At 38.9% G+C, this 24,617-nt stretch overlaps 1 long non-coding RNA gene across 2 annotated transcripts; it reads left to right on the forward strand.

Annotated features, from left to right (window-relative positions):
• The first annotated feature begins 17,787 nt into the window (after positions 1–17,787).
• On the forward strand, positions 17,788–22,675 carry LOC135175127 (uncharacterized). 2 transcript variants are annotated; one of them, XR_010302253.1, is made up of 3 exons: positions 17,789–17,824; positions 20,385–20,566; positions 22,109–22,675. It is a non-coding gene; the product is annotated as an uncharacterized LOC135175127 (long non-coding RNA). The 2 variants fall into 2 exon arrangements; XR_010302254.1 differs by lacking the exon at positions 20,385–20,566 and having other exon boundaries at positions 17,788–17,824.
• The last annotated feature ends 1,942 nt before the right edge of the window (positions 22,676–24,617 follow it).

The following is a 24,617-nucleotide window of genomic DNA, read 5'->3' on the forward strand; positions in this document are numbered from 1 at the left end:
CATGCATTTCTGATTGTTTGTATTGTAGGCTGAGAAGAGTAATTAGGATTGAGCCCTAGTGAGTAATGTGTGTTGATTACTGCTAGCTGACCAGTGAGATGTGAAGGACAACCTAGAAGTTGGCAACTATGATTAAAACTGTTAAATTTGATTCCTGCAAGGAATAAAAACAGACTAGTCTGCAGTCTTCAGGTAAATTTGAGCTGAAGTTGATGCATAAGCACATAGGTATGTATGAATAAATAAGTGGAAAACATGGTGACCACAATTAGGGCTCAGTTATTTCTTGATTGACTACATATAACTTTCATACATACATGCATACTTACACTGAGTCTTCTTTCTCTGTCTTTCCTAACCTATCAGCAGCATTTCTGAGTGTCTCTTTATTAAAATCATCACTTTGAGGAAATTACGAATCGTCACACTTTTGTTTTGTGCTAGTTTGAAGCAAGCTGGAATGTTTTGGTAAAAGAACTAGATAACGGGCAGTGAAATGAAAAACAATTGTGTCTACTTCTCTCACAGTCACGCTGAGAACTCTGGGAAGAAGAAAAAAACATTCTCCATTTTGTCTCTCACTCTTGCTTTTGCCTTAGACCTGGTCACATCTCATTAACCCTGCTCCTACTAACCTTGCTCCCTAACCTCTTGGCTGCACCTCTATTCTTCCTGAGAACTGGGGTAAGGTTGAGAGGGGCCGGGGGAGGTGTTGGGGTGGTTTGAGAGCCCCTCCTGGGGACTCAGGTTTCTGGGAGGGGAGTTGTGCTTTTGTATTGTTTATCCTTTGTATATTTCTGTATATAACTGTATATAACTGTATATATTGTAAATAGCTGCTTGTAAATTTTGCTAGCTGTAAATAAATTGCTTCATCTATATTCCCAGGGTCCGTCTGAGTTAGCTGGGGCAAATACAAAGTGTGGGGGGGCGGGGTAACCCCCAAACCATCACATGTTTCTTGTCAGACAACAAATGGGGTGGCAAAATTGACTGATGTAATACATGTGCTGGGGGGGCCTGAAAAAATACAGAAAGGCATTTCATTCACATAAGAAACACACTCAATGAGAAAGATAAATTCTTGTTCTATGTATGGAGTTTATAGTGTGAGAAAAGGACGGTGCTGGCATGTCTCCTACACTTCTTTGGCCCTCCTACCAGGAACAGAGCCTGTCAATTTCAGGACCCACAGGAACATTTTAGGTATGAGCACAGTATAATGGATAAGAGGTAGCTGCCAGAATGGCATAAAGGTATTTCATAACAGATTATTAATGAGACTTGTATCTGTGCTAATAATGTAATTTGTATTACTAGAGTGTTAAAACATTAAGTGGACTACAAATAAGTCCCTATGTCTGCATATATGGTGAGCTCCACAGAGACCTGTGACCTTTCAAAAACCGACACTGCATAGCAAACATCTGATTTCTGTGGTACCTAGAATGTTTAAAGAAACAGGTGTCCTTCATGGTAAGCAGCTAAGTAAATTCATATTTGAGTTTCCCTGAAATTAGAGGAATGAGACAGTGTTAGAACAGATTTTAATTCCCCAGATATTTTTATTCTAGGCTAAATAATTAAAAATAAAATTGTGGAGACAGTATTCAGATGACTTTAATCTTCCACACAGTTCTTGTAGAAAATAGAAGGATTTCAAAATCTACATAAAAAGATGCTGTGTATATCAGAAAATGAAAAATATCTGCAGAGACTTGAAAGTTGCTGTTATACCTTGGTCAGACATCCTACATCTCAGAGTTTTTTTGCTGCTCTTTTAAACTATGTATATTCAGACACATTTCATTTAAACCTCTTTTAAAATTAAGATGTCTTAAGGGGGGGAAAAAGTATGAGGAAAAGCGACAAAGTGGTAGGGAATAATTAATATTCTCTGTTCATAGTATTTTAGTGTCACTTTAATGGTGTATAGACAGTTTCAGTGGAAGCTGTAGAAAGTCTGGAATTACATGGATGAAGAATCAATGCAGGCTGTCCAGAGGCAGTATATATGGCATTCTTACTGAGTATTGCTTTATAAATTTGATCAAGGAAAAGGGCTACTGTATATTTATCTTTGAGGAGATAACTAATCTTACTGAAACAAATAAAATTAATCATATATCTGAAATTAATTTCCTTCATAGTATAGGGATCAAAAGAGTAATTAGCAATCTAATTTTTGTTACCTTTTTCAGTTAAATGCTTCTTTCACTGTATTATTCATTTGAATGTGGCTGATTACTTCCAAGTCAAAGGAAATAATGTAAACATGGGTGTACTATCAGATTATTATTGCATTTTTTGATTCATAGACATCTCTTGGTTTCCAGTGGGTTTTGTTGGTTGATTGCTTTCCAAGTTACTATTTTAATATTAAAAAGAAAAACAACAAACCAAAACACAACAATTAATATATATATATTGTTCTTTGTTTCCAAAAATCATATCAACAAACACTTTCTGAGGAAAGAACAAATACCTATAAGCAGACAAGTGAAACATGCAAAACTGTTGCCTTTTCACCTCAGCCTTCTACAGTCCATCGACAGTTGTTACTCCCATTGCTGTGACTGTTGCACTCAAAATGCATCTCTGAGCACACATTTCAATATCCTGCTAATATGAATGGTAGTATTTGTGTTCTGTTCACTTCACAACAGAAAACAGAGTGAATTCCTAAATAGAAAGGCAAACTGTCATTTCCCAGCATTTGAAGTGTCTCTTTTACATAGTGCATAGATGTATAAGAAATTTTGAACAGTGCTTCAACCTATAGAAAAAAGTGTAAAGTCCAATGCAGCACTTGTGAGTTATCAAAAGGGTTGCCATCTGTTCTTTTATATATGCTATTAACTAGTTGCTGTACATGCAAAAATATTGCTTTTTCACTCATAAGGAATTCAAAGTTTAAGTTGGTGGAATTTAAATGTATTGATCAGGCTATAGTATCACAGTATCAGGATTTCGCTAATGCTTATGACCTATTTCTACGTAGTCATCACTCTAATACACAGACTAAATTGCAGCTATTAACAATTAACTCAAAATAATTGACACTGTAAATATAATTCTTACAGGCTTTTTTCTTTGGGATTTTTGCCTTTCTTGTTGATTTTGCTCCCTGGGTAAATTAAGTTCTTGTACTGATAGATTTAAAATGTCTCTGACATTTGATTAAGAAAGCTTCTTACTGAGATTGTATTAAATATTAATATCTGCCAGAGCTGAACAGCAGTTTCTATCGGATGTTTTCTCACCATGTCCAGGTTTTTTCTTATCATATAAAAGTGACTGATGGCTCAGCAACTACAAACCCTGAGAAAGCAGTACAAGCACAAAAGGTAAACTAATAACAGCTTTGAAATGTTAACCCTAAGGGCCAATAGAGTCATCACAAAACAGGATGGTTAATTTTCAAACAGATCAAGAAATATGAGAAATAATTTCACTGAGCTGTAGATAGAACATATGAATATATATTTTAAAAATACTTCAAACATCCATTTGCTGATCTTTCAAGAGGCACTGTGCCTTAGTGGAGGCCGATAGACTTCACTGATGTATTGTGTGTGTGCGTGGACATCTGCCCATCAGGATTTCAATGCAATTTGAGGCACTGTGTTTGTGTAAAGATACAGTGAAGCATGTATCACATTATAACTGAGGCTTGACAGACCAAATCAGTACTGAACATGTGTCCACTAGGTTAAGTTGTACACAACTGTCCCAAAGCTGTTTGCAGCCATCCATTCCAGTGTCACATTAAGGAATGATTTTTGCTGCTGTTTCACAGAGTGTTTAAAGCAGATTTCATCAGAGTATTTATAAATGGACTTTAAAAGCATCTATTGGCATACAAAATATTTTGAGGTACAGAATGGTTGACAGGAAGATTTGAAAAGTTATTAAGTACAGTCCTGGGAGTGAAAATCTGAAAGCAGCTGGGAGAGGCCAGAGACAAGATAGCCACTCAAAGCAGTCAATGGTATATTTAATTCAATACTACCTACATAAAGTTCAAGATCAAGTGCAAGGTTCTGCACCTGAGTCAGGGCAATCCCAAGCACAAATACAGGCTGGGAGATGGATGTATTTGCAGTAGCCCTGCAAGGAAAGGACTTGGGGGTGTTGGTAGTTAAAAAACTAAATTAAACACAAACCAGTAACATGCACTTGCAGCCCAGAAAGCCAATCACACTCTAGGCTGCCTCAAGGGCATTGTGATCAGCACTTTGTGGCAAGTGATTGTCCAATTCTGTTCTGCTCTTGTGAGACTCCGCCTGGAGTACTGTTTTCAACTTTGTAGCCCTTAGCATAAGGAAGATATGCACCACCTCAAGTAGGTCCAGAGGAGAGCCACAAAGGTTGTCAGAAGGCTGGAGCGTCTCTTTTATGAAGATAGGCTGAGAAACTTGAGGTTGTTTAGCCTAGAAAGAAGACTCCTAGGATACACTCTAGTGACCTTCCAGTAATTAAAGACAGCAGACACGAAAGATGGAGAGAGACTTTATCAGGTAGAATAATGGTAGGATGAGGTATAATGACTTCAATCTGGAAGAAGATAGATTTAGATTAGACATTAGAAAGAAATTCTTTACTGTGAAAGTGGTGAGGCACTGGAACAGGCTGCCAAAGAAGTTGTGAGTATCCCCTCCTTTCCTGGAAGAATTTAAGACTAAATTGGATTGTACTTTGAGCAACCCAATGTACTAGAACATGTCCCTGCCCACTGCAAGGGGGTTGGAAGTAGATGATCTTTAAGTTCTGTTCCAATCCAAATCATTCTATGATTCTATTAAACTGATTTTGAAGCAGTTGCACACAATTCATTACCAACATTTTGATAAATTCTACTTTAAATATTTTACAGGGTAGAGTGTTAAATCCTGAATCAAGTACGCTGGACTACAACTTTACATAGGAAGGGAGAAAAAAAAATAAATTACCTCTTTATTAATTTTAACATTAACTGTAATGAAAATATAAACATGTTAAAGGCATAGAATATTTTCAGGGGCAAGGTAGAAAATGAAACTCATAAATAAAATTATCTTCCAAGCCATACATATAGTAGAGCAATGCTGTCCTAAAATCCACAGTATCCGTGTTACTCTCTGGATAGTGCATCATTCTGTCTTAACGCCATTTTAGCAGGTAGATTTTGAAAATGTTGCAGAGAACAGGACTTTATCATGTCTCAATGACTGCAGTTTTACTGTGACATTTTTTAGCCTTATAAGTCATGTTTTCAGTGTAGATTTCATTTGTGTCTTCATTACCAAAGGCCTAGCAACTCTGTAAATATAACAGAATTTTGAAAATACATCAACTAATTCCAAGAAAAATAAAGTTACATAAAGAACAGAGGAAAATAGGAGTAGATCAACCTAAATTTGGGTTCAATGTATCTCACTTGCTCATTGCTTCATTTATGTATTTTGACTTCCATAAATGTCATAGATATGTTTATACAGCTATTGTATCTTTCTGAGATAGGACAGCAGTTACAAATATTACATTTAGATTTTTTTCTATATCAAAGGGCAAACAAACTAAACCAAACCAAATGATTCCACAGTCTAACAGCACACAACATATTACAGGAGCCTGAGTCTTTTCCCATTAGGAGGTTCAGTATGTTTCTGTCTTGTATGTACCTACTGTGTTCAGTGATGCCCCTTGGACTGTGTTAAATAGCAATTGGTCATTAATTGAAGAGTCTATTAAGACACACCAGCAGGATATTGAAGTTATGAGACTAGCAAATATGATCACACTTAAAAAAAGATGTTTTATTACACTGAAATACTCTTTCAAATAACACTGCTGATTTTTTAACCTTTGCTTATCTAAAGTCTAATTCTGATATGCAATAAAAGAAAGTGGTTTAGTTTTATGGTTGAGTACTTTTCACAGAAAGAACCTGTTACCACCAAATTGAACAAATTTGTTACAGAAAAATAAATATTTTAATTGTGATGATTTCTAAGCACTATGAATGAAAACAAACAAACAAACAAAACATTGCTTGTGTAGGTCTTGTCAAGATAGATGGCCATAAACAAGCCAATAAAATTTTATAGAGCTTTAAAAACAAACACTTAAAAAAAATCTTCAGAAATGCATTAGAAACCAGCTGTAAAGAAGAGCAGGTCACTTTTTTGATCACAGTTTTTAAGCCTTTAGATTTTATTGTTATTGCTAGAACACATCAAGAAAGTTTAACTCTTTTTTTGAGAGTGACAAAATGAACTAAACAGAAATTATTGCTAGCATTTTTTCCAGAATCCTCATTCATTTATATGTAAGTACAACAGAACTGCAAATAAACATATGCATGTTGGATCATAATTTACACGGAAGAGTGGCATAACGTGACTATGAAATAGGACGTCTGTGTACATAAGACAACCACAGGAGTGTATACCTGACCTTGGACAAGCAGCTTCATAGAATCATAGAATCAACCAGGTTGGAAGAGACCTCCAAGATCATCAGGAGTGTCTTTTTGCGTCCTTCTTTTGATGATTGTCTGAACTACAAAATCTGCAGCAAGTAGTGTCTCCAATAAAAAAGTTCCCAGTGTGCAGTCCTTCAGCAACAGATTGGTCCATTGTGATTCCCCCAAGAGACCACAGGTCCTAGCAGAAATCCTGCTCGAACACAGGCGGTGAAGGATTTGCATCTTCCTTCAGGGCATCTCCACTTGCTGCTGTCTGCTTTTTGGAGACAACTTGTATCACCATGGTTTTCTTTCTAGGATGCAGGGGAATGTCAGCTTGGCACCTCGGGCACGTTAGGTCTCACATGTTCTTATTGCAGCCACTATTGTGAAGCATTTTTTACCCTTTCCTAATCAACTTACCACAAAGGCATCAAAAATGTCATTGATAGTGTCAGCTTTGTGCAGTGAGAGGTGCAGTCTGGATTTGCTTCTGTCTGACACGTGGACAACTTCTGGTGTCTCTGCACAGTAACCAGCACAGTACCCAGCTTTGCACCACCCTACACCCTTGCAGAACTTGCCTTGTTAACTTCTCTGCTCAGAAAGTTGAACACATAGCACCTCTGCTACGAGGACAAACTGAAAGAGCTGGGCCTGTTCAGTGTGGAGAAGAGGAGGCCCCGAGATGATCTTATTGTGGCCTTCCAGTATCTGAAGGGGGCCTACTAAAAAAAGCTGTGGAGGGACTTCTCAGGATACCAGGGAGTGACAGGACTAGGGGGAATGGAGAGAAGCTGGAGATGACATGAGGAAGTTGTTCAGCATGAGAGTGGTGAGAGCCTGGAATGGGTTGCCCAGGGAGGTAGTTGAGGCCCCACCCCTGGAAGTGTTTAAGGCCAGGCTGAATGGGGCTCTGGCCAGCCTGATCTAGGGTAAGGTGTCCCTTCCCATGGCAGGGGGGTTGTGGAACTAGATGATCCTTGTGGTCCCTTCCAATCCTGACTGACTCTATAAATAGGGAAATAAAATATAAGAGCTGATTTACAAAATGATCACTCCATATTTAATGACAGGCATGAGAGAGAGACAAAGAGACCCTTTGCAGTTAGAATGCTAAAAAGAGAATGGGAGCTGCTGCTCTTTCCATTACAGCAAACAACAGTATATTCTACTTTTTTAGCTCTTGTCAGGCTACTACAAGGAATATTGTCCCTTCACCAGAGTCAAATGGTTTTATGGATTAAGTTGAAGTGGACAGAACTTCAATAACAAATCATTTCCAAACAGTAATCACTCTTTTTCATTATCAGTGGTGTACATTTGATTGACAGCATCCATCTCAACGCAAATATGTTCCCAGAGTTTTTGTGCTGTTCTCAGTACGGTTTATACACTTAACCTCTAAAGAACAAGACAATACAAAGACAGAAATCTTATTTAGTTCCTTACTTTATTGAGCAGGCTTTCTGCCATAACCATATGTCCTGTGCAAAGATCATTCACAGTATTTCCCGTCAAACATCTTTAGCTGCAAATAATACATCTCTTGCTTGCTTTGACATTAAATGTTAATTCACTTAACTGCTGTGTTTTCAGGTTAACAAACGTAATTTTTTTTAGTGTAGTAACTGCTCGTTACTACTAATTTAGAGAAATTAAAATGTATTCATTTTTAATATTATTTAGTGTTAAGTTGACTGATAATTGAATTTCATTGACCTCATGTTGTTTTCAGTGCTATATACAGATGTATACATTTATGGTTTGTTTACACTCCATCTTGAACAACAGAAATTTACAGCTACATAGAGATATGTCTGTGAAAAAACATTCATTGCCTCTAAGCCTGAAATTCTTATTGCTGGGAGAATTCAGTCCAGGCAAATATCAGTAATAAGCTATGTTTCTTGTTCTTTATTTTTCTATGATTACAAATGATTTAGACATCACAAGCAAAAGAATAACCCAGCCTGCTGGTGAAAGAAATTGTGACTGTGGGTTCATAAGAATCCACAAGACACAAGGGCAAAACCCCTATATCCTCTAAGTTGGCCTACTTAGAGATTGTCACAGAACCACACACAAAAAGTTATCACAGACAAGTAAATATTTGATTAATAAAGTAAATACATATATTCAGCTCTACTACAAATTATTATCAGCAGTCAACAGTATGGTGACAATTAGTAAGAGCAACAGTCAGAACAACAATCAGTAGTTATTGCTGCTATTAATATTAACAGGAATAAAATTAGCAGCAATAAGTATATATAACATTAGAAGTTAATACACTATTAAATCAACTTATCAACAATATAGCAGTAGATATGATAGATTTACATAAATATATACAACACCAATTCATTAAACAGACATCAAAAAGGGACCAAACCATTCCAGAAGGAACCCAGCTATCCTACATATGGAAGGACTAACCAACTCCAGAAGTAGTCCCATAGGGGAAGCAGTCCACATCAAAGTTTAGAGGCAGTGAAGTGTCCCAAGCTTCCAATGAGGGCTCAAGATTCCAAAGGCAGTTCATGCAGATCTTTTTGGGAAATTAAAATTATGTGCAGAACATGAAGTTTTCACACACAAAAGATCCACTCTGAATAAATATTAAGTCATTTCAGTATGACAGGCACATAAGAAGCCAATGAATGCTAGTTTTTTTTTCATCTGAAACAAAAGAGATGAACATTTCCTGCTCTACTAGGCAATTTTTTTGTTTTTCCCACCTAATATTCTGTCCTTCCCTATGGCAGAGGGGTTGAGGGAATCTTTAAGGTCCCTTCCTACTCAAGCTGTCTGATGATTCTGTGTAGGGCAGTCACTCTCTGCCCTTACTTTAGAGGGGTCTCTAATGACTTCAGTGACACATCTATTCATGAACTTTGCTGTATTGCACTCAGACAATACATATGTCAGCATTCCCATTTCTCCTGAGACTAAGTGTCCTGAGACTGGATACTTAGTCTAGACTGCAAATTCCAAAGAGTGGCCACACTAATTCACAGAAAATTCATTTCTGCATAGCTTTGCCTTGATACTTTCATTGATGATCTGGATTAGGGGATTGAGTTGACCATCAGTAAGCTCACAGCAGCTGAGGGAGCTAGGGTTGTTCAGTCTGGAGAAGAGAAGGCTCAGGGGAGACCTTATTGCTTTCTACGACTACTTGAATGGAGATTGTAGCCAGGTGGGGATCAATCTCTTCTCCCAGGCACCCAGTGACAGAACAAGAGGACACAGCCTTGAACTGCACCAGAAAGAACAATTTGCCATTGGAATAGGCTGCCCAGGGAGGAGGAGGATTCACAGCCCCCAGAGGTGTTGAAAAGGAGACTGAATGAGGCACTTAGTGCCATGGTCTAGTTAATTACAAGGGTTAAGTGATGGGTTAGATTCTATCTCGGAGGTCTTTTTCAACCTAATTCTGTGATATTTTGTCCACCTACATAGTAACAAGTACTATGGTGCAAATTAGGATTCTTCAAAAATTAATAGTTTATTAATTTTTATACTCAGGAGTCTCACTACCAGCCCCAACTTTTAATAACAGATTCTTTGCAATAGTCTTGGAAAGTATTACACACAGGAAAACTGAATCTAGAACATTTAGGAAATAACTAGCAATAATCCACCAAACATTAAACCATTAGAACTGGGAAGAGGTTTTTGTAGTCAATTAGACCACTTGCCCACTAGAGGGACTTGAGAAGCACCTTTCTGCTTAAGGCAGAATGCTTGAATTCACTTACAATTTTACCAGGAGGCTTAAGTATTTACTCACAAAATATTAACTGACTGACTACAGTTTCCAGACATTACCCAACACTTGCAGGGAGTTCTGTTGGTGTCTTGTCAGCTGTTGAGGCTACTAGTTCTTCCCAGGCTCTAACAAGGTGCTGTGAAACAGGCAGGCAATCAATCTCTGACCTGATCCTGATTCTTCTTGGACATCAGATTCAGCACAGAGCTTTGCAGAGGGACAGGCAGGATGTCTTGTGGATGTGCAGATGCACGCCATGTCACACTGGCTAAGCAAGCCTATTGCATGAAGACACTTGATGCCAATTTCCTGGCAAACTTGAGACAAGGCAGTTTCCAAATTGTGCTAGTTTGCAGCTTGCTGGAATATTTTTGAGAGAATTACGTTCCAGGCTGTGAAAAGGAAACACTGGTGATGTCTACTTCACTCATAGGCTTGCTGGAATGTATAAAAACAAGAACATAAACACAGATAACACAGTGAGTCTCTGTCACAGCTGGTGTATGAACTTTTCTCCCTGGCCTGCTTTCTGTGTAACTAATCCTTCTGCTTTCTAACCCCCCTGGCCCATTCTCCAAACTCACCTTGCACATAAGGCAAAGCCTGGGATAAGGTAGAAAGGTGGAAGGGTAGTTGGGAACTCTGGTTTCTGGGAGAGGTATTGTGTTTCTGTATCACTTTTAACTTGTCTATTTCTGTATATAGATGCATATATTGTAAATACCTGCTTGTATATTATGCTAAGCTGTAAATACAAGCTTCATTCCTTAATTGCCAGCCAGCTGAGTCTAGTCTGGGTGATTTCATAAAAGTAGGGGGGCAGATCACAAGCAAACCATCATACCAGGTATACAAACCAAAAGTATCAGGGCTTGTTACTATGTAGCAGAACTAGTTTATAGCTTAGCAGAGCATGGCAGGATGCAACAGCAGAAGGCAATGAGGCCAAAGTTCAGTGAAGCAGGAGCATTAGATTATAGGCTGTGAAAACAAAACAATGGTGATGTCTACTTCACTCATAGGCTTACTGAGATGTATAAAAACAAGAATACAAACATAGATAAGAGAGTTGCTCTCCTTCTCTGGCTGCCTGCACTTTTCCCCCTAACCCGCTGTCTAACTAACTCTGCTTTCTAACCCCTGTGGCTGATTCTACAAATTCACCTTGCATGTAAAGCAAAGTCTGAGAATAAGGTAGAAGAGTGGAAGGGTGGTTGGGAGACCCTCCTGGGGACTCTGGTTTCTGTAAAGGGCATTGTGTTTCCATATTACTTTTTTAACCTTGTATATTTCTGTATATATTGTAAATATCTGCCTGTATACTGTGCTAAGCTGTTAATACAATGTTTCATTCTAATTTCCAGCTCAGTTGAGTCTAGTTGGGGTAATTTCATAAGAGTGGGAGGTAGGCAACACCCAAACCATCATAGCAGCCTACAGAGAAGGCTGTTGAAACACTGAAATGATCAGATCTGACTTTACAGATTCTGAGGCTTTTCCTATTCTTTTCCCACTGACAGGTTCTCATTGCTTTGTGCCACCCTAAATTCCTGAATGCTCTCAAAATCCATGTTAAAGGAATTTGTAAGTGTTGCTTTCTCACATCCCAGAGCTACCTCCATAACTAAGATTTAGGGCTATGCTTCCCACACAAATACCTCTGCTGACATAAACGATACTTCAAAAACCTCACATTGGAACCATAGACTTGTTTTGATTAGAAAATACCATTAAGATCATGAACATAAGAGAGATGAGGTCCTACTGGAGTCAGTCCATAGGAGGGCCACAAAGATAAGAGGGCAAGACTCTCACCCAGCCAAGACACTACATAAAGGAGCTCAGGCCTGGTAAGGAGGCTCAGCCAGCACCTGTGGGTGATATTAGAATGAATACAAAGCCTATTCCTAATGAACCGGGGGGCCCACCAGGCCCCCCGGCCTTTGATACCCTTCACCAATCACCCAGTGCACACCATGGGGACTCACCAGTGATGATGGGAAGAGGATCCCTCTGCCTAGTAAGGCAGGCTTAGGGCTTCTGCTTTTCCTGGAGCTGCTTAAAAAGTGGACCATGTAGGGAGGGCAAAGTGGTCACACCTGGGGTGGGAAGAGACTTCCCACCAAACCCAGGTGCTTTGAGTTTGGGGGGAAAAAGGGGGAAATGCGGGGTGGGAAAGGGGAGGTGGTGCTGAAAGGAGAGACATGGAGATGAAAAGAGGAAGATGGGAGAAAAAGAAGGAGGTGAAGTGGAATGGAGGGAGATGGGGGGGCAAGATGAAGATGGAGAGGAAAAGAAGATGATGGAAAGTAGGAAGATGAGGGAAAATAGAAGATGGGGAGGAAAGGAGGTAGGTGGGGGAGAAGTAAGATTAAAAACAAACAAACAAAAAAACCCAACATAATAAAAATGAGAATTGGGCTGGAGTGTTTGCACCAAAACCAGCCTTTTTGTGGCCAACCCTTTGTCATTTCTGATTGGAGTTGTAACCAGACATCTTCACTGGCTCACTATGTTGGCTGAAGAAGGGCAACTCACACCTGTCCAGGAGGAAAAAATGAGGCAATAAAGAAATAAAACTAATAAATAAACCCCAAAAAGATGAACAAATACAGTGTATGTATGTATGTATATATATATATGGGTTCTTATTTACACAAACTGCACACCAAGCCCAGCCTAACATGTACAATGTCCTCACATACTTGCTGTCTGAAAAACGGTGGATCCCTGTGGTGTGTGGGATACTTATCTATTCCTATTACAAATATTTTTATATAATCAACATCCAAGATAGAATCATTGGAAGCAATACAGGAAATTATTTTGAACTCAGAAGCTTAGTGACCCTGATTTATAATTGCACTTTCACCCATCCCACTTCTCAAATTTATCATTTTTTTTCTGCTCCTTCACACTTAGGGACAATAGAAATTAAACCAAAATGTGAAGAAGATATTATTTCAAGTTGAAAATAATTTCCTGGTAAAATATGCTACTGTGCAGTATATTTCTCTTATTTTTAGGATGTATATTGTGTCATAAAGGAATTTTCTCCCTGTGAATATGAACAGTTTAATACATATGCTGGACAAGAAATATTATTTTTTAATACTTTTATTTACATTGCCTTTAGTAAACCAGGTCTCACATTTCATGCTTTAGTGGTTTTAAAGTTGTTTATTGCTCAATTTTCCTTATCACTGGGGAACATGTTGAGAATTCCTGTCACTTATCTGTGTTCAAGGACTTGTGTACTGGACTTGTCAAAGTTTTTTTTAGAGGATAAAGTGTACACCACCAGAGAGCACTGTTGGATTGTTAAGATTTGGCTTTTTGGGGTTTTTCTCCTAGATTTTAGCTAAAGTAATGAGAACCAGAGAGACAAATACAAGTCTGCTAAATATTCTTTCTTTCTTACGACATGACAAATGCCATCAGCTCTTAAGGCATAATAGATCAGTTGGTCTTCTTGTGTTTATAGTTCTGCATTCTTTCCACATTCTTTTCTTTTAAATAAATAAAAACACCAATATTCCCAAAGTTGCAATTAGTGATACAATTTATAACATCAGATGTCATAAATTTTATTTCACTTACCATTCCAGTGGCACAACTGTGAGCCATATCACAGGACAGCTGTGAAGATCAGTTCTGGTTCCTCATTTTGGGAAACAGAAAATGTATACCTAATGTCTCAGTAAATAGCACAATAAGTTGAAGATCATGCTGCAAAACCACATCATTGCTGAGTCAATCAACACATCCTAGCAGAAGCCATTCATTTTATCAACTTTACAGGTGATTAATGCAGCAGTTGTGACAAGGATCAAAGAAATCACATCCAACTAGGAAAGAAATAGCAACCAAATAGCACGTTCAGTGAAGCACAGAATCACAAAATCACAGAATGCCCTCGAAGGTCGTCTTGTCTAACCCCCCTGTAAGCAGGGACATCTGCAACTAGATTAGGTTGCTCAAGGCCCTATCAAGTCTGACATTGAATGTCTCCAGAGATGGGGAACCAATCACATCTCTGGGCAACCTGTTCCAGTATTTCACAAGTCTTATTGTAAAGAACTTTCTCTTTATGTCACACTTAGATCTACTCTGCTCTAGTTTAAAAACATTGCCCCTTGTCCTACTGTTTCATGCCCTTCTAAACACTCCCTCCCCAGCCTTCCTGTAGGTCACCTTCAGATACTGAAATGCAGCTATCGGATCTCCCTGGAGCTTTTAATCCAGGCTGAACAACCTCAACTCTCTCAGCCTGTCTTTTTAGGAGAGGTGGTCCAGAGGAAGAGAATAGGAGCTTGCACTTCTGACTTGACTTTCTGCCAGAAACAAATGCTACAATGAAGAAAGTAAATCTTTAGCAGATTAGGATATACGTTTTCATGTAGGCATGTACATGTGTGCTACATACACATGTATATGGCTTGACACAAAACACAGATACATACAACATAATAAATTACTTTAAATTCCCTTAATTTTGTAAGGAAGCTAAGTGCCTCTCTCTACACAAATGCAACTTTACACTAAGTTGAGAGGCTGGAGGTTTGGGGCTTTCTTCACTATTTAAAAGGTAACCATTAACTGAACTAATAAAACTACTTAACAATTTGAGACTTCACAGTTTTAGCATTTAAATTTTAAAGATGCTTTAAGGTAGTATTTAGGAACAGGGAATCCAAGATCATTTAAAATTCTAACTTCTATTTAGATTCCTAACTTCTCATTAAAATTTCAAGTTGCATTTTTTAAGGTTGATGATGAAAAACTGTTGGAAATATTGAAATTAATTGAGATCTTGTCATTAATGATGAGATTTCTGGTGTAACTGTATTTAAAAAATACATAGAAAAACTTCTAAAAGTTAAACATCCTCTACAAAAATACATTTCATAATTTTCTTACCGTACAAGGAGAAGATAATTAATTTCATATGAACAATAATCAAGATCTTTATTCCACTCTTGATTATACCTCATTTTTTTCTAGTTTTTGTTTTAACATGAGGAAATTAGTCTGAAATGATGATGAAAAGATTCAGTGTTAACTAGATTTTTTTTTATCTCGTTGAAGCTTGGATGTTAAAATGCATAAGTATGAATTGTAATGATTTTTTTTTCTAAATTCTATATGTAGCACACAATGCTGCATAAATCCTGAGGGGGTTTTGATTGTTTTTTTTTTTTTAATTGTTGTCATTTGTTTCTGTGTTTGTTTGTTTTAACTCAGCTCACATTATAGTCATAGCAATGTCTGAAATGGAATATCAGAAACAGAATACAAAGCAAAAATATCATTCAGTGTTTCTAGAGTGTAGGGTTAAACAGTCTTTTCCATCTGATGCATCTGCAAAGTAAGCATTTTTCCTTCCTATCATTATAAAAGCCTGCCCTGTAATGAGCTTTCTCCCGTTATCTACAACCAAGGTGATGTAGACTATACTGAAATTATCTGAGATTTTCCATTGTCTCAGACATGATAGAAAATGTTTGTTTCCACAATATTAATTCTTGCATTTCTCTAGACTTTACTCAGATAAAATGTGCTTTTTTTTTTTTTTTAATTTTTTTTTTTTTTTTGCTTGGGTAAGGATTTAGAAATATCTTTATAATCAAATGAGAAACAGGGGAAATGTGATAATCATCTTAACCTGTTTTCTTGATTAGTTCATTCTCCTGCAGCTGCAGTTTTTTCATATCTGTATCATACATTATTTATATATAAAGTTTTCTCATACTTTAACAATAAACTTAGTGCCATGGTCTAGTTGACTGGATAGGGCTGGGTGCTAGGTTGGACTGGAAGATGTTGGAGGTCTCTTCCAACCTGGTTGAGATTCTATGATTCTATGAAAATATTGCAAAAGTATCCCTGTAAATAACACTTCTGTGTTATATAAAATAAAATAAAATTTGTTTGTTTGTTTTGTAAATTTGCATGGACCAAAAGGAAACTTAGAATGAGGTGAAAGGAATAAAGAGTTCTTTTGGTTGTTGTTTTTTTTTTCATTAATTGATTTGATCCTCTGCTTATTTATTAACCACAGACAGAACTGCTTCACTATATTAGTCAAATATCAGGGTTGCTGTTGTAAATTCAGGGAATTTACAGGTAATTAGAAACTGAGTCCAAAATAATCTTGACTGATAATGTCTATATACAATCCAACTTGAGAGACATTTGTTGTAAATTGAAGATCAAAAAAAACAAAACAAAACAAACAACAACAACAAAACAATGGGCAAGAGGTTAGTTAAAAAATCTTGAAAAGCTTCTATGTAGTCATTGTCTACAAATTCCCTGGATGACTTTGAATTAATTATTGTGTATAAATATTGTATTACTTCATATAGTGACAACAACAATATTTTGGAACTTTGAAAAAGCCTGTTGGAGGGACAATATAACAAATAAAAAGGAAAAGTAGAAATAGAGATCATAGAGTCCATCACTCCCAGCCAAAAGCAGGATCACCCAGGGTAGTCTGCAAAGGAACACATCCAGGTGGGTTTTGAAAGAGTCCAGAGGAGGAGACTCCACAACCTTTCTGGCAGCTTGTTCCAGTGTTTGGTTGCCCACACTGTAAAGACGTTTCTCCTCATGTTGAGGTGAAACCTCCTATGCTCAAGTTTGTATCCACTGTGCACCACCAAAAAGATATTTGCACACTCCACTTGACACCATCCCTCAGATATTTATAGACCAATATATATATCAATAGATCAATATATATATTGATCAGATCCCCTCTCAGACTTCTCTTCTCCAGACTGAATAGTACCAGGGCTCTTCAGCTTCTCTTCATAGGGAAGATGCTCAAGACCTCTAATCATCCTCATGGCTATCCATTGGACTCTCTCCAGCAGGTCCCTGTCTCTCTCAAATTGGAGAGTCCAAAAATGGACACAGTATTGCAGGTGTGATCTCAGCAGGGCAGAGTAGAGGGGGAGAAGAACCTCCCTTGACCTATTGACACTTTTCTTGATGCACCTCAGTATGTCATTGGCTCTCTTGGCCATAAAGGTACATTGCTGGGCCATGGAGAACTTGCTGAACGAACTCATGCTTTGTGTGCATATATCTATAGATATACATACACTGTATTTGTTCATCTTTTTCAGGTTTATTTCTTTATTGCAAATTTTTTTCCTCTTGGACAGGTGTGAGTTGCCTTTCTTCAGCCAACATAGTGAGCCAGTGAAGATGTCTGATTACAGCTCTGAGCAGAAATGACAAAGGGTTGGTCACAAAAAGGCTGATTTTGGTGCAAACACTCCAGTCCAATTCTCATTTTTATTATGTTTTTTTTCCCCTTCTTTTTCCCCCATCTTCCTCTTTTCATCTCCACCTCCATCTTTTTGCTCTCCATTCAGCACCACCTCTCCTTTCCCACCCCACTCCCCCCCCACATTTTCCCCCTTTTTTCCTCCAAACCCAGAACACCTGGGTTTGGTGGGAGTGTCCTCCCGCCCAAGGTGTGACCACTTTGCCCTCCCTGCACACTCCCCTTTTTAAGTGGCTCCAGAAAAGACAAAAGCCCTAAGCTTGCCCAACTGGGCAGAGGCATCCTCTTCCTGTCATTATTGGTGAGTCCCCATGGTGTGCACTGGGTGATTGGTGAAGGGCATCAAAGGCCAGGGGGCCTGGTGGGCCCCCTGGCTCATTAGGAAGGGGCTTAATATTCATTCTAACATCACCCACAGGTGCTGGCTGTATTTCTCTATGTGGTATCTTGGCTGGATGAGGATGTCTTGTGGTGATAGAGATGGAGCTGTTTAGGCAGAGTAAGGGTGGGAGTAGAGGCTGCTTGGGGAGAGTGGCATCTGTGGCTTCAACCACATCCCTGGGTTGCCTGTTCCACTATTCCACCACTCTTGTTGTGCAGAGCTTTCTCCTGATGTCTAACCTAAATCTCCCCTGCTCCAGTTTCCAACTGTTGCACTTTTATCCTATCACTGTAAACCCTTCCAAACAGTCACTCCACAGCATTCCTATAAGTCCCCTTCAGATGTTGAAATGCAGCTCTAGGCTTCCCTGAAGCCTTCTTTTCTCCGGGCTGAACAGCCCTAACTTTCTCAATATGTCTTCATAGGAGAGGTGCTCCAGCCCTCTTATCTTATCAGAGGAGTCAATACTTCTGGACTGACTTCAGTAGGACCTTGTCTCCCTTGTCTTGGGGATCTTAATGGTGTTTTCCAACCAAAGCAATTCTATGGTTCTGGTGTGAGGTTTCTGAAGTATCATTCAAGTCAGCAGAGGTATTAGTAGGGTAAATATACCCCTAAATTTTAGTTGTGGAGGTAGCTCTGGGATGTGAGAAAGCAGCACTTAGAAATTCCTTTAACATGGATTTTGAGAGCATTCAGGAATCTAGGGTGGCACAAAGCAATGGGAGCCTGTCAGTAGGAAAAGAATATGAAAAGCCCCAGAATCTGCAAAATTGTATCTGGTCACTTCAGTATTTCAACAGTCTTCTCCAAAGACTGTCAAGAAGCCACTCTAAGAGGCTGCTACTAGGCAGACAAAATATCAAGGCAAAATGAATTTTCTGTGAATTAGTATGAACATTCTCTGTTGGAATTTGTAGTCTGGAGTAAATGTGATGTGATACTTGTACAGTCTCAGGAGAAATGGGAATGCTGACGTCTGCACTGTCTGAGTGCAATACAGAGAAGCTCATAACTTTTTTTTTTGTCACTGAATTCATCAGAGGCCACTCTAATGGCAGAGAGTGACTGCCCTACACAGAATCATCAAACAGCTTGAGTAGCAAGGGACCTTAAAGATTTCCTAGTCTCAACCTTTCTGCCATAGAGAAGGACACCTCCTACTATACCCGGTCTATAAGCCTCATCCCAGCTGTTCTTAAATGCTTGCAAGGATAAGGCATCTGCATGACATGAAAGATTAATAAGGCTTTTCGCCACAAACCCTCCTGAAGAGTCATTTCTAGCTTAGGTGCCTAATCATTGCTACAGATGCTGTTTTGGTTCTGAATTTCTGTCTTTCAGCTGCAGATAAATTTGGAGGGGGTTAAATTGTGTAACTCAGAATTAAGAGAATTGTAAGACTTAGCTGCAAGGAAAGGATTTATATTAACTTTAGTCTACTGGCTGTGAGAAGTTTATCACAGAATGGTAGGGTTTGAAAGGGATTTCAGAAGATCATCAAGTCCAACAGCCCTTCCAAGGCAGTTTCACCTAGGGAAAGTCACGTTGGAACATATCCAAGTGAGTTTTGAATGTCTCCAGAGAAGGAGACTTCACCATCTTTCTGTCTTGTCTGCTACAGTGTCCCACCCCCCTTAAATTAAAGAAGCTCTTCCTCATGTTTAAATGGAACTTCTTATGTTCACATTTGTGCTCATTACCCTTTGTCCTGTTGCTGGGAACCATTGAAAAAAGCCTGCTTCCATCTTCCTGATGTTCACCCTTGAAGTATTGATTAGCATTGATGAGATCACCCCCCCTCAGGCTCTTTTTCCAAGCTGAAAAGCCCAAATTCTCTCAAACTTTCATCAGAGATGTTCCAGTCCCCTCATCATCTTTCTAGCCCTTTTGTGGTGGTTTGGCTGTTATCCCGCCCCCCCCCCCCCACTCTTTTTAGAAATGCCCCAGCTAACTCAGATGGGCTCTGGGAATATAAATGAAGCTATTGATTTACAGCTAGCATAATATACAAGCAGATATGTACAGTATATACAGTTATAGAAACACAACAGCCCTCCCAGAAACCTGAGTCCCCAGGAGGGGCTCTCAACCACCCCTGCACCTTCCCCCTGCCCCTCTCAACCTTACCCCAGTTCTCAGGAAAGAAAAGAGGTGCAGCCAAGAGGTTAAGGAGCAAGGTTAGTGGCAGTGAGGTTAAGGAGATGCAGTCCAGTTTGAAGCAGAGTGAGAAAATGGCAAATGTTATCTAATGTTTACCCTTCTTGTTCCCATAGTTCTCAGCGAGACTGTGAGAGAAGTTGACATCACAATTGTTTTCCTTTTCACAGCTAAATTATCTACTTTCTCTCACCAAAACATTCTAGCCTGCTTCAAACTAGCACACTTTTTCTGTACTCTCTCCAGCAAGTCCCTGTCCTTGCATCAGGAAGCACAAAGTCAGAATGTTGATTTTTTTTTTTTTTTTCTGTATTAGAAGAATGAACCTGGCCCACATCTGACCAGTCTCCAAAGATTCACACTAATAGCAAAGAAGTGGAGCATTCGAGATGGAAATTAAAGAGACTAGACCCAAAGAATCTATGCATGAGATTCCAAGGCACTATCAGAACGATGTTTACAGTTCAGGACTACCACTTTTCTTGCAGCAGCTGGAACCAGGTATATGCATTTTTGAATCCTAGATCTCTCTCAGCAGAAAGGCAAAAAAAGGGAAGATCTTGAGGTGAATAGTAATTTTAGTAAAAGCTTGTAGGACCAGATTTTAATTTTTTGACAAAAGAAAAAAAAAGTTTGCTTCTTGACATCTTTTTTAAAAAACACACATATCTGTGTTCAGTAGAATTTAAAATCAGTAGCCCTATTTCATTTAAACCTCATAACCTCCTGAAGTACAGCTGCCTCAACTCTTCAGTTAGCCATTACCCCTACATGACAGTAGTCACTGCTATGAAGCTAATTCTAGATAGCTCACATCTTCTGACAAGGTTTATTCATTTTAAGTAATGGGCTAGATTTTGAAAGAGTTTAAATCTAAGAATTAATGACTTTTTGCCATAGGCTATTCTACTTTATCTCTTTTACCATGCAACACCTCTTGCAGTAGTAACTCAGATTAAAACCTTTCTCTAGTAATTAATGACTTGTTCAAATAAGGTCCCAATGTTGCAGCCCTGCAGAGTTCTAGGATCCTGTGGGATTAAGTTTCTGTTATAGTAACTTCCTTTTGCATTCTGAAAATCCTTTTTCACTAATGGAGCTCACATTAAAACTTCCTTCACATCACTTGCGAAAATCAAGAATCTTAATAAGCACAATCATATTTTAATCCAAACCCATTCTTATTAAAGCTCTTTAATCAAAATTTTCACAATGCTGGCAAAAAACCTAGACTAGATTTATGAACTTATTCTAATGACTTGACAGCTAAAATAGGTCAGTGGGATGCAAAAATATCACATCCATTATACAGCTTTTTGTTTCCAACTAACTTTGTATTTTTCTCTTTGAAACTTTGCATTTGTTAGACACTGGCAGTATTTGATTTAGTCACTAAACCTCTTGCATGCTCTTTGGTAGAGACCATCATTCTGATCAGACAACTTGCTAGGTTTAAGCAACTATAAAGATATTGCCTTTTGAAAGAATAAGAGGATGCGTAATTTTAACTTGATGTAAAAAACAGACTTTTTTAAAGAAAGTGAATATGCTGATCCTCTTCAGACATCAAAATATTACTGAAGTAGTTTGTGTCCAAGCCCACAAATCTTTCTGAAACACTGAAGTACTGTTGTGGTAGGCTTGATAAGCCAAAAATAGGTTTATACATGTCCTGCCTTGTCTAGGCATCTTCTTCTGCTCCACCAGAGAGGCAAGTGTGGGAAAAGGACACAAAAGAACTTGGAGCCACTGAGTCTGGCCTGCCCAGGGTCCTCTGGTAAACAAGGTACACACACTTAACTTGTGCCTGCCTTGCACAAAGCCTGTGCTTTTCCCAAATTTGGGTAAAAGCAAGCCTATGACACCCTGATTGGCTATTCTGTGTCCAAAGAGCAATTAATCTTGGCCCACACTGATAAAAGGAGATATGCAGGTGAACAACATGCTTTTGCTTCCCTATTCTTCACTGTGCGTTCTCTCCTGTGCTCAGCCATGCTTTGCCATTGCCTGCTGCAATTACACACTGTCTTATTGTTTACCTAGTAAACTCCACTGTCACAAGTTACCAGGAGCAGATCTTGGATGCCTGCACACCATCGGCCTGTGTGGCCAGTGTGACATCATGCACATTGTATGACATCCTGCCTTCTGCACCTGAAAGTCCTTCTTAGAAGTCCAGAAGCCAGGAGACAAGGTCAGAGATTGTCTGCATCATTTCCCCAGAGGCCAAGAAGAATTAAGTCTCAGCGTCCAACAAGAGTCCCCTGAAAGTGTTTGGGCACTGTCTGGGCTGTGGCTAAGCCCCATGAATTGAGTAATAATTTCTGAGCAAATGCTTAAATGCCTCTTTGTAATTCTCCATTGCCTTCTACCATGAGCAGAAAAGAGCTCCTTGAGCCCATCTACTGGGCAAGTGGCATTTGACTGTGGGAATCTTCTCTTCCAGTTCAATTAATGTTTATATTTTTTGCTGGTTATTACCTAGATATTATCCATGGAATGTTTTCATGACTGTGTAAGCACTGAAATATTATCAAAATTAATGGTTGGGGGTGGTGAGAGTTCTGAATATCAAAATAAATAAGCAATATTAATTTTGGAAAAATATAATCTCTCATCAATTAATTTCCCTTCACAACAAGTACATTAGTATCTTTCTGTTCTGCTGCTTTGCTTGTCACCTCTGCCTGCTAATACTTATGTAAGAATGAAGCTTATTAGTGTGGCTATTCTAGAAGTCTAAGTGGATAAATATGGGAAGTTAATGAATCAAAGTATAGAAAAAGGTGGAGGGTGGTAAAGACAGTTGAGTACAGGGGAGCAATCCCTTCCCTGGTTCTGCTTGTCACACATTCTTGACACAGGCTGGTATGCTGTTGGCCTTCTTAGTCACCCACACACTTTGCTGGCTTATTCATCTGGCTGTTGTTCATCATGCCTAGGTCTGCCTCTGCCAGGCAATATTCCAGGCACTCTTCCAAGCATGGGGTGTTGCTGTGACCCAAGAGCAGGACTTGGCATTAGGTGTTGTTGTACTCCATACAATTGACCTCAGCCCATAGATCAGGCTGTGTAGAGCCTTCTTACCCTCAAGCAGATAGACATTCCCTCCTAGCTTAGGGTCACCTGCCAGGTTTACTGAGGTGGCACTCAATGCCCTTGTCCAGATCATTAGTAAAGATATTAAACAGATCTAGTTCTGAAACTGAGCCCTGGGGAACGCCACTTGTGATTGGATACCAACTGGACTTAAGCCCACTTGCAATGGCTCTTTGGGCCCAGCCAGCCATTTTTTTTTTAAATCTAACTAAGCATCCATTCATTCTAGCCATGTGCAGACAGTTTCTCCAGGAGGATGCTGTGGGAGACAGTGTCAAATAATTTACTCAAGTACAGGTAAACAATATCCACAGTCTTTCCCTCATTAAGCATGCCATGTTCTTGGAGATCATATTTATCAAACAGAACCTGCCCATCATGAAATTATGCAGACTGGGTCTGATCACAGAAACATCCAGGGAGGAAAAGACCCTCAGAATCACCAAATCCAACCTACAATCCTAGTCTACAAGATTCATTTTAAGCCATATCCCTAAACACCATACCCAAACAACCCTTAAACACATCCATGATTGCTGATGTAACCGCCTCCCTGGGCAGTTCATTCCAGTGCCTGATTACCTGGTTATCTTACACATTCTGCCTAATAGCACTGAAGATGATCCACTCTGTGACTTTTCTCAGTACTGAGGTCAGAGTGAGAGATCTGTAGCTCCATGTATGCTTCTTCTGGCTCTTCTGTGTCTCATTTGTCAGTGTCAGGCCAATTGGGATCTCTTTAATTACCTGGGGCTGTTGGTAGATGATGAAAAGAGAGCTGGCTTCATGAGCACTCTGCAACTCTCTCAGTACCCTCAGGTATATACCATCCACTCCTGTAGACTCGTGTATGCCCAAGTTGTTAACCATCTCTTCTTGGATCATGGGGCTTCATGCTGGTCCCCACCTTACCTTCCAAATCAGGGGGACTGGGTACCCAGCGAACATCTGGACCTACTACTGAAAATGGAGGCAAAGAAGGCATAGAGTACCTCAGCCTTTTCCTCATCCTTGACCACTGTATTCCCCCTTCCACATCTACTAAAGGATATGGATTCTTCTTAGTCCTCCTTTTGTTGCAACTTGATTAATTCACCCTTTCATTAAAATCATTAATATCTCAAAAACAAGCAAACAAACAAAAAAACCCATAAAGGTAATAATAAACTGGTTTTGTTTTTTTTTTTTTTAAGATTTTCCTTTCCTCACAGCAGGAGCGCTTAGTTGCCAGCTGTGGTCAAACCATGTCAGATAACAATCTTTTCTGTTCCTGTGGAAAGAAATAAAACATTTATTACAATAACTACTTTTTTCACACAGTAGATAATCTATTCATGGAAATGCAGAAAACTTCCCATGTAAAACAAACAAACCAAAAAACTCAAAACAAAATGCAACTAAGTTCACCAAATACAGAATAAATTAACTCCATTAAATGAATGAAATGGTCCCT

Source organism: Pogoniulus pusillus, chromosome 4 (genome assembly GCF_015220805.1).
Source record: "Pogoniulus pusillus isolate bPogPus1 chromosome 4, bPogPus1.pri, whole genome shotgun sequence".
Classification (NCBI taxonomy): Eukaryota; Metazoa; Chordata; class Aves; order Piciformes; family Lybiidae; genus Pogoniulus; species Pogoniulus pusillus.